The sequence below is a fragment of the Triticum aestivum genome, chromosome 4B, assembly GCF_018294505.1.
Source record: "Triticum aestivum cultivar Chinese Spring chromosome 4B, IWGSC CS RefSeq v2.1, whole genome shotgun sequence".
In the NCBI taxonomy this organism is placed as follows: Eukaryota; Viridiplantae; Streptophyta; class Magnoliopsida; order Poales; family Poaceae; genus Triticum; species Triticum aestivum.
The window spans coordinates 432,556,791-432,567,861 of NC_057804.1; positions in this window are offsets into that span (position 1 = coordinate 432,556,791).

The window sequence follows — 11,071 nt, forward strand, 5'->3', positions numbered from 1 at the left end:
AACTGATTCGCTAGGCGGTTCTTGATTTGCATCACCAGGAACTTTGAAAAAACAATTCGTCCACTTAGGCTTGCTGAACCATGTAATAGGCTAATTAAGTACTGATCTGTCGTGCCATCGTGCACATTTTATTTGCATAATACTGTTGATCCATCATTAGGGAATCTGTCCCTTATGCTTAATGGTATGATCAATTATGCTGATCTGGCTTGTCGTTTTTCCTGTACAAACAGGCAACAAGTACCCTGGCGGTTTACCCCAGGGTGAGTCATAATACCCCATATATAAAAAACCACTAAGGACTAATCAGCCCATAATCAGGGCCAGTTTATAAAAAAAACTGATATAACAAAAAAAATCATACATGTGATCTTTGTTCATACCACCGACTTATCATAAGTCATGTGGTAAGGGCAATAACCCATAGACAAAGGCACAATACCCTGTTCAATATATATACACTGCCGGTTTATAATACCACATGCCTCAAGGGGTGACATCCCAAACCTTAAGCAAAAAGCTCTAAGCATATGCTCATTGTATCCTAGCGACTTATAATCCAAAACCAGGCCGGGTTAATAACACTCTGGATAAAGATATACATGTACCATCAGGCAACGTGGCCCTTTTTGGTTTTTAACCATGTATTGATATGTGACAAGAAGCAAAACTTCAAGAAATGTTCCAAAATGACAGAAAAACCAGAAAACAAGGCTTCCATAGGCCGCCAAGCCTAAAACCCGAGTGTTTTCATGGGTCGCACAGCCGCTGAGTTAAACCTTAATTCAAAACCTTGTAAGTCGGGCCTCACATGACCAATCACCGTTTTAACTTTGACAAGTTCAATGTCTTTATAAGAATAACTGTCAATAGTACAATGGGTCATTCCAGGATTACCTGGGCGGAGTGGCAGACTTTACAAAGGCAGGCTAGCCCGATTTTTTTGGTGAATACACCTAGGCGTCCAAGCCTAAAGGGTCATAGCTATGCTAGTGAGCCCCCAAGTTTTACTTTAGGTCTATAAACCGGAAGCCTCCAAGTGCCTTTCCATCATGGCGTATAAGCCGGATCAACAGGTTAGTAATGCTATGTTCTCTTTGATGAATACACCTATATTTGAACAGGAAGCTCCCAGATGACATATAATGAGTCGTAAAGCAGGATACCTATGTTTGAACTGCGCAGTGCAGCAAGTTCTCTTTGGTGATCCTTTAATTTGGGCAAGAAGCCCCCAAGTGATTTGTAATAAAGGCGTGTAAGCCGGATCAAGAGGGTAAGCACATCTATGCTCATTGAGCAAGAAGCCCCAATTGATCATTCTTAGAAATGAAACGACAGAGGCCCTGAATTATCAGGGATGCCGGCTTTATTATATTCATGATAATATATACATCGATAACGTATGTACATCACAAGAACCGGTGGCTCAGGTGTAATAAGGCCGAAGATGAGCAATATTCCATGGCCGGCGGGTCTCCTCCTCCGACGTGTGTGAGTCCTTATGGTCTCGAACATCGATAAGGTAGTATGATCCGTTGTTCAGATTCTTGCTGACCACAAAGGGCCCTTCCCAAGGTGGGGATAGCCTGTGCATGTCAGTTTGATCTTGGATGAGCCGGAGCACTAAATCGCCTTCTTGAAAAGTTCTGGTTTTAACCCGGCGGCTGCGATAACGCCGCAGATCTTGCTGCTAAATCGCCGAACGAGCCGCCGCAAGGTCACGCTCCTCATCCAACAGGTCAATAGCATCCTGACGTTCTTTCTCATTGTCAGCTTCAACATAAGCCGCCACACGAGGCGAATCGTGACGTATGTCACTGGGGAGAACCGCCTCAGCTCCATAAACCATGAAGAAAGGCATGTAACCCGTAGATCTGTTGGGGGTGGTATTTATACTCCAAAGTACTGAAGGCGACTCTTCCACCCAACAACCCTGTGTTCTCTGCAAAGGAACCATAAGCTGGGGCTTGATACCTCTCAAGATTTCCTGATTTGCTCATTCAGCTTGGCCATTAGACTGGGGGGTGAGCGACTAATGACACGTCAAGCCGGATATGCTCTTGTTCACAGAATTCTTTCATTGCTCCCTTAGACAGATTAGTACCATTATCAGTGATGATACTATGAGGATACCCAAAATGAAAGATCACCTTTTTAATGAATTGAACCGCCGTGGCTGCATCACATTTGCTGACCGGCTCAGCCTCAACCCACTTTGTAAACTTGCCAACCACCACCAAGAGGTGGGTCTTTTTATCCTTGGACCTTCTGAAAGGCCCAACCATATCCATCCCCCAGACTGCAAATGGCCAAGTAATTGGTATCATCCTCAACTGTTGAGCCGGCACATGAGCATGTCTTGAGAATTTCAGACAACCATCACATTTACTGACCAGATCTTCTGCATCAACATGAGCCATCAGCCAATAAAACCCATGACGAAAAGCTTTAGCAACGAGAGACTTAGAGCCGGCATGATGACCGCAATCTCCTTCATGAATCTCCCTTAGAATTTCACGGCCCTCCTCAGGAGAAACACGTCGCTGAAACACCCCAGTAACACTGCATCTGTGAAGTTCACCTTTGAAAATAGTCATCGACTTAGACCGCCGAGTTATCCGCCTGACCAAAGTTTCATCCTCACGTAACTCACCCCGGGTCATGTAAGCCAGATATGGAACAATCCAATCAGGGATAGCACGAAGAGCCGCCACCAATTGTACCTCCGGGTCAAGAACTGCCAAGTCTTCCTCCGTAGGCAATTTCATTGATGGGTTATGCAAAATATCGAGGAAAATATTAGGGGGGGGACCGGCTTACGCTGAGATCCCAGCCAGCTTAACGCAACAGCTACTTCATTTTTCCTTCGATCAACATGCTCCACCTGAGATCCTTTGAAGTGACCAGCAATAGTATCCTCCTCTCGTCGATAAACCGCCATGAGTGGATCCTTGGAGTCCTAGGTCCCCGATACTTGCCGAGTCACCAGATCTGAGTCGCCAAAACATCTTACCCGGCTTAAATTCATCTCTTTAGCCATCCGAAGGCCATAGAGTAAGGCTTCATATTCAGCTGCATTGTTAGTACAAGGGAACATCAACCTTAAAACATAGCAAAATTCATCACATCATGGGGAAGTCAATATAACTCGAGCCCCGAGCCTTCCAACTGCCTGGATCCATCAAAATGAATAGTACAGTACGTATGATCCAACTTATCCTCAGGCATCTGCAACTCCGTCCAATCATTGATGAAATCCACAAGTGCTTGAGATTTTATAGCCGTCCGAGGCACATACTTCAGACCATGGGGTCCAAGCTCAATGGCCCACTTAGCTACCCGACCCGTGGCTTCCCTATTTTGAATAATATCCCCCAAAGGGGCAGAGCTAACCATAGTGATGGGATGACCAAGGAAATATTGCTTCAATTTACGACTAGGCATGAACACCCCATAAACCAGCTTCTGCCAATGTGGGTATCTCTGCTTAGACTCAATGAGTACCTCACTGACATAATAAACCGTCCTTTGAACCGGATGCTCCTTGCCTGACTCCTTCCATTCAACCACAATTGACACACTAACAGCCCGGTTGTTCGCAGCCACATATAACAACAAAGGCTCCTTCTCAATGGGAGCTGCAAGAACCGGTGGCTCAGCCAGTTAGTTCTTAAGTGCCTCGAATGCCTCATTAGCAGCATCGCTCCAGACAAAATCATCTGTCTTCTTCATCATCTGATACAGAGGGATGGCTTTCTCTCCCAGACGGCTTATAAACCGGCTCAAAGCCGCGATACGACCCGCCAAACATTGGACATCATTGATACACGTCGGCTTAGCCAAAGAGGTGATAGCCTTAATCTTCTCTGGGTTAGCTTCAATACCTCTCTCAGATACTAAGAAACCCAATAACGTGGCTGCTGGCACACCGAAGACACATTTCACCGGGTTAAGCATCATCTTGTAGACCCGGAGATTGTCAAAGGTTTCCTTCAGATCCTCAATCAACGTCTCCTTCTTTCTGGATTTCACAACAATATCATCCACATAAGCATGAACATTACGCCCAATCTAGCCATGAAGACAATTCTGGACACACCGCTGGTAAGTCGCCTAGGCACTCTTGAGCCCAAAAGGCATAGATACATAGAAGAAGGGCCCAAAGTGAGTGATGAAGGTTGTCTTCTCCTGGTCCTTAACTGCCATTTTGATCTGATGATAACCAGAGTAGGCATCCAAAAAACTCAAGCGCTCACAACCCCCCATAGCATCAATAATCTGATCAATATGAGGGAGAGCAAAGGGATCAGCTAGACAGGCCTTGTTAAGGTCTTTATAATCCACACACATACGCCAAGTGCCATTCTTCTTAAGTACTAGCACCGGGTTAGCCAACCATTCAGCATGAAAAACTTCAACTATGAACCCTGCTGCCAAGAGTCGGGCCACTTCTTCACCGATTGCCTTGCGCCTTTCCTCATTGAACCGATGAAGAAACTCTTTGACCGATTTAAACTTGGGATCCACATTAAGAGTGTGCTCACCGAGTTCCCTCAGTACACCTGGCATATCAGAAGGTTTCCATGCAAAGATGTCCTGGTTCTCACGGATGAACTCGATGAGCGCGCTTTCCTATTTCAGATCCATATTCACACTTATGCTGAATTGCTTTGAAGAATCGCCAGGGACAAAATCAACGAGCTTAGTATCGTATATCGACTTAAACTTCATTAAGGCCTCATTCTCTGTTGTTGGCTTCTTCAAAGGTGTCATATCCCTCGGGTCAACATTGTATTTATAAAACTTCAAGTCTTCAGTGGCACAAGCCGACTCAGCATAAGCAGCGTCACCCTCTTCACAATCCAGAGCGATTTTTCTATTTCCATGCATCATGATGGTGCCTTTGTGACCTGGCATCTTAAGCTGTAAATAACCATAACACGGCCATGCCATAAATTTGGCGTAAGCCGGCCGCCCAAAGAAAGCATGATATGGGATCTTAATTTTCACCACCTCAAAGGTTAATTTATCAGCTCTAGAATCGTTATCATCTCCAAAAGCCACTTCCAGTGTTATCCTTCCCACAGGGTATGCTGACTTACCAGGCACCACCCCATGAAAAACAGTAGACGATGGCCTAAGATCCTTGTCGGTCAAATACATACGACAAAAGGTCTCATAATAAAGGATGTTGATACTGTTGCCTCCATCCATGAGCACCTTTGTAAGTTTATATCCTCCTACCTGTGGAGCAACCACCAAAGCCAGCTGACCCGGATTATCAACCCAGGGTGGCTGATCTTCTATGCTCCACGTAATAGACTCCTCAGACCACCTTAAGTATTGAGGCACCGCCGGTTCAACAGAGTTCACCACCCGCTTATGGATTTTCTGATCTCTCTTGCACAGACTCGTAGTGAACACATGATACTGACCACCGTTCAGCTGCTTCAGATTACCCTGATAACCAGACTGCTGATGCTGATTTCCTTGGTTAGATTGTTGATTAAAACCACCTTGATTGCCTTGACCCCGGAAGCCGGAGCTTGAACCGCCACCACCGTAGCCAGGTCCATGAGAATCGGCTCCTGAGCCACCATGTGGCCCTTGATTGAAAAAATTGGCATTCCTAAACTCCTTCATGATGTAACAATCCCTCCACATATGACCAGACGGCTTGTCACGCGTGCTGTGCTTCGGACAAGGTTGATTCAACATTGCTTCAAGGTTGAGTTTTGACCCTTGGGGCGGCTTTCCCTTGCGACGCTGATTATTATTATGCGCATTGGTTTTAGCCACAAAATCAAAACTATTGTCAGCCTTACGCTTACCGTTGCCGGCTTGAATCGCCGAGTTATGTTGCTGCCCTTTTGCATTGCCGCTCTTCTTTCAATTCCCCAGCTTATCATCATCAGACTTGGGATCCTTCGTACTGTCAGAGTCGGCATATTTGACGAGAGCTGCCATTAGCTCCCCCATATCATTGCAGTGACGCTTAAGCCGCCCCAACTTCTGCTTAAGCGGGAAGAAACGACAATTCTTCTGTAACATCAAGACTGCAGAACCGACGTTGATACTATTTGATGAATGTATGATTGACGAAATCTGACAAACCCAATGGGTTGCTGACTCTCCTTCACCCTGAACACAAGAATCCAAATCCAGAATCGACATTGGCTGCTTGCATGTGTCCTTGAAATTTTGAATGAAAGGCCTTTTCAGCTCTGCCCATGACTCAATCAAATTAGCGGGCAACATTTTTAACCATGTACGAGCCGACCCATCCAACATCATGGTGAAGTACTTAGCACACGCAGCATCGCCAACATCCAGCATCTCCATGGTCATCTCATAACTCTCAACCCAAGCCTCTGGGGGCTGATCTACCGTATAATTGGGCACCTTACGGGGACCCTTGAAATCCTTAGGCAAGTGCTCATTGCATAGAGTCGGCACTAAACATGGCACACCCAAGGTTCTAGAGGTCTCTCCTACCTCTATGGACGCTGAAGGATAAACCGGAGATTGCTGTTGAGCCGCCAACTGAGCCGTCAATTGAGCCGCCAGCTCCGCTTCACGCCGTGCTCTGCCCTGGTCTATCAAGATCTGAGCATCAGTGCCGACACACGGCGGGTCAGGCCTGCGAGGCTGGTTGCGGTGCCGCTCACTGCCTGACACTGCCGGTTCATCAATGTGCCTGCTATAACTCCTGCTTGGACGAGGTGTTGAGTGGACATGATCACAACTGTATGAATAAGCCGCCTGCTGGGCCACAACCATCTGAAGAAGCTCTCCGCCTCTCCGTATTTTTGCTGCTGGTGACTCATCCTAGGCTGGGAGAGATGCCAGCCGGGTTGCTGCATCTATCATGTTATCCAAGGGGTTAGAAAAATGCCCCGGAGGCACGGGAATGTGCTGAGGAGGGGTCGTGTTCAAACGTGGCTGAACCAGTTCTCCGTCCACTGGCGCCTCAGCGGTCCGATTCACCCCGGGCGGGTTACTGGGTCCTGCCCCAGGTGTGTTGAAAAGATTCCTCGCATCGTAGGTCGGGGGCAGCCGGCTTGCATGCCTTCTATTGAAAACAACGTTTGACGCATCCATGTCTAAGCTTAAGCGCAAGCTCTCCGCACGAGGCCGTTCCGCTTCCCTCTTCAAGGCGGCTCGCTCCGTTGCCATCCGGGTGTTTTCTGCATTTAACTCCTCCTTGACTTGTGCTATCTCGTCACGCAATTTTGTGACCTCCGTGTTATGCTGACCTTGATTTGCCGGGTTAACCTCTGTCGTTAACAACGTTGTCAGACCATCCAATAGATCAGACAAAACTTGAGCCGGCGGGCGTACAGGTCCAACCCCGGAAGCCGTCGCTGCTGCTGACCCGGAGATCATTGCCACTGCAGTCGTAGAACCCTGTGATGGCTATGTACCGGCCATGAAGACTGTGACCTGGTGTGGCGGCTCGTAGGGGTCCAGAATACTGTCGCCATTGGAACAGCCCCCAACTGAACCTGGTAGATGGAGTTGGTCTCACCAGCAGAAGACTCGTCGCCTGAGTAAATAATCGTCTCGCCACCAGATTCAGATCCTCCTTCTAGTTCTGCTCCATGAACGAAACCGACAAAAACATGCTTTAGGGCAGTTTTAGCCTTGGCGGGTCACGCGCGCTGAGCCGACTCGACGATGTCAGTGCATATGTCCATCTCAGCTTCTGACTCACCGATCTTGCCGATGAAGACGTTAATTCGGCCAAAGGGGACCCGGTACCCGTACTCGATTGAGTCGGCCTCGGGGCCCCAGCCCTCGTCGTTGATGTAGAGCTTGCCGCGATGACTCTTAGTCATCCGGCCCACGGTGTACCCCTTGAGCCCTGCGAAGATGCCCTTCAAGAACTCGAAACCACCATGCGCTGGCCCCACGGTGGGCACCAACTGTCATGGAATTATCACATCAGATGTCCTAGCGTAAGGACTTAGGTGTGGAGCCATCGCAATGTAGTTAGCTTCAAGGGGTAAAATGGGACAAGGGACATAGAAAGTTTATACTGGTTCGGCCCCTCGTGGTGTAGGTAACAGCCTAATCCAGTGTAGGGTGGTTACTGCTTGGGCTTCGATTACCCGGGAGTGAATACGCTTGACCTAGTTCTTGATCTCTTTCTCTCCTGCCCTAACTCGCCATTGGGTCATCCCTTTATATACACAGGTTAACGCCCGGCGGCTTATAGAGTATCGGTCGGCTCATATACAATGTGTCCGGCTTGGTGACTAACTAAGCCTGCCTTACAATACAAGTTTATCCTCATGGCGGTTCATCCTTCTAGGCCCTAAGTCGCCTATGGGTCGCAGGTCGTCGGCGGGGTTGTTATAACCCGCCCCCCCTTCATGGGTTAGCGCTAGTGGTATGACCTAGCCCCTCCTGGGCGGTTCAAACCCAGTAGTTATATCCTCAACGGGTTAGATGTTATTGCCATGTTCAATCCGGGTTTTGTCTAAATTTGATGAACAATTAATCCTTGGGCTTTTTGTACCGCTTGTAAGCTTGAGTTACATGTTGTTGCCCTCGTACTCCCCTCCGCCTGCCACTACACTGCCGCATCTTCCACGACTCATGTTTGTTCTCGTCTGAGGCCTCACCATCATTCCCCACCTTGGTTCGCTCGCAATGCCCGCCGCCGTCTGGCATTGTCAACATGGTTAACAACCAAGAGGAATCAGGAGATGACTATACATGGAGAGGCTGATAGTAGGGACCCACCAGGGTCATTGCATTATGCAAGCAGGTGCCTTGTTATTACAAGCCAAAAAAAATACTTCCTCCTAATTGTTTGACAACTAGGTCCCACACCATTGTCAATGTAGTCAATAAATGAGGAAATTACACAATGAGCGGATAACACCAGGGACCCAGCAGCTCGCCCAGATGTTTTTTAGTTTTAGAGACGGAGCTCAACTGCATGTTGTGCGGGGGTTGTGGCCTGTCCATCCCATGCTTACACTTTTATTTAAGCACATGATGAGCCCAGTTGATATCTTTTTTCTTTCTGAAAATGGCTAGCCGAGTTTATTTTTTGAGAATACCCAACCGAGGCCTACTTGCTTTTCTCAGCCCTGCTAGGCTGCAAATCTTTCAAGACGAGGAGGGATGTAAGTAGTAAGAAATGGGCTTCCCCAAAAAATGGGCTACAAGTAGTAAGAAATGGGCTGTAAATTTTTAAGCCAAAGCCATCCGGCAATTACGTTCAAATATCATTTTTTGGATTTCTGTACTCTTATAAAAGGCAGAGTTGGTGATGATGGTGTGCCTGCCATCCTACAATATAGGTCGTCTGATCTATATCTAATGGATAGGAAAGAAACTATGACAATTTACCCGCACTCCTCTCCACATTTGCAGATAAGGCCTTCCCTTGTTCATCCTTTTCTCCCACAAGATAAACTACTCATACAAATGCATCTTGATGTTCCGTGCAACACACGGGCATCTTGCTAGTCAAGACTTAAATTTCATTCATTTTTGCGGAGATTTTTTTTTGATTTTTTCGATATAATTTTTCACGTGACTCGAAATTTCGTGATTTAAAGAGTTCGGACCCCCACCCAAATATGCAAAATTTCATTTAATTTTTTAGCAGTGCCCGGAATATGGTCTGTAATGCTAATAAAAAGAATATGGGCTTCAAAATATCCTTAAGAATTAGAAAATGGGCTGTAAATTATTAAAAATAATGGCTAATGGGATGTATGCTGTTTTCCACAGATTTGGAGCCTGACTTCTGGGCCTACTAGGTTGACGATGACGTTGTCCTAAAAAAAATTTGACGCATACGCAAGGCTTTGTCAACTTAGTCAACACAAAGCAGTGACTGTTGGATGTCCATCCAATGGTTGTCATGCTTCTTCGATCTCCGATCTTCCTGCTCCAACCGCCCAAACCAGCGCCGGCGGGACCACCTGCTCCCTCCTCCCGTGGCCGGGTGTGCTGCCGCCACACCATCCCTCTACCCACCTGCATATCCTTTTATTTTCCAGTGACATCAGCCTCACCCCACAGCTGACCAGTCAGCCCTCGTACTCCCCTCAACGTGGGCGTCCGCTGATGTGGTTTCGCCGGCTCCATGTCGTTCCCTTCCTGGGCCTCGCCCTCGTCCACCGCGTTTGTGCTCTCGGCATGGCGTGGTCAACATGGTCAACAAACAACAGCCATCGGAAGAGGGATGTAAGTGGAGAGACTGACAGTAGGGACCCACACAAGAAAGTGCCTCATTATTATGCGAAAATAGTGGGGCTTCTCCAGGTCGTTCCAGTCTGGGGCCTCACCGTCTTCCACCGCCATGTGCTCTCGGCGGCGTGGTCAACGTGGTCAACAAACGATATCCATCGGAAGAGGACTATATGTGGAGAGGCTGACAGCTGGGTCCACGGCCGCACGCAAGGAAGTGCCTCCTTATTACGTGCAAAATTATGATTCCTCGACCTGACAGCTGGGACCCACTGGAAGGGCCTCTATATTTCACGAAAAAAACATTCCTCCTGCTGATAGCTCAGACCCACCAGCTATATCTTCGCACGCAAGGAAGTGCCTCCATATTACACCCAAAAAAATAATACTCACCATAGTGGGAGGCTGACTTGTGGGCCTACTAAGTTGACGTGGACGGAGGGCTTTGTCAATTTAATCAATATGAGCGATTCTAGCTCCAATGACCGAACGATGTCCATCCAATGGCCGTAGTGCTTCTTCAACCTCTGGTCTTCTTGCTCCAGCCACCCAAAACAGCAACGGTTGTGCCGCCTGCTCCTGCCTCCCGTGGCCGACTCTGCTGCCGCGCAGGCCTCACCGCCCCACCCTACTCCAACCTCTGGCCAGGCCATCCCTCTACTCACCCACAACCCCTGTTATTCTGCAACGACGGCAGCCTCACACCGCAGCCGAACCAGTCAACCCTCGTACTCCTCTTTGCGTGGGCATCCACTGCCGCGTCTTCCCCGGCTCCATGTGTCCCCTTCCTAGGCCTCGCCATCGTCCACCGCCTTGGTGCTCTCAGCGCGCCATGGTCAATGTGGTCAAGGAACGACTT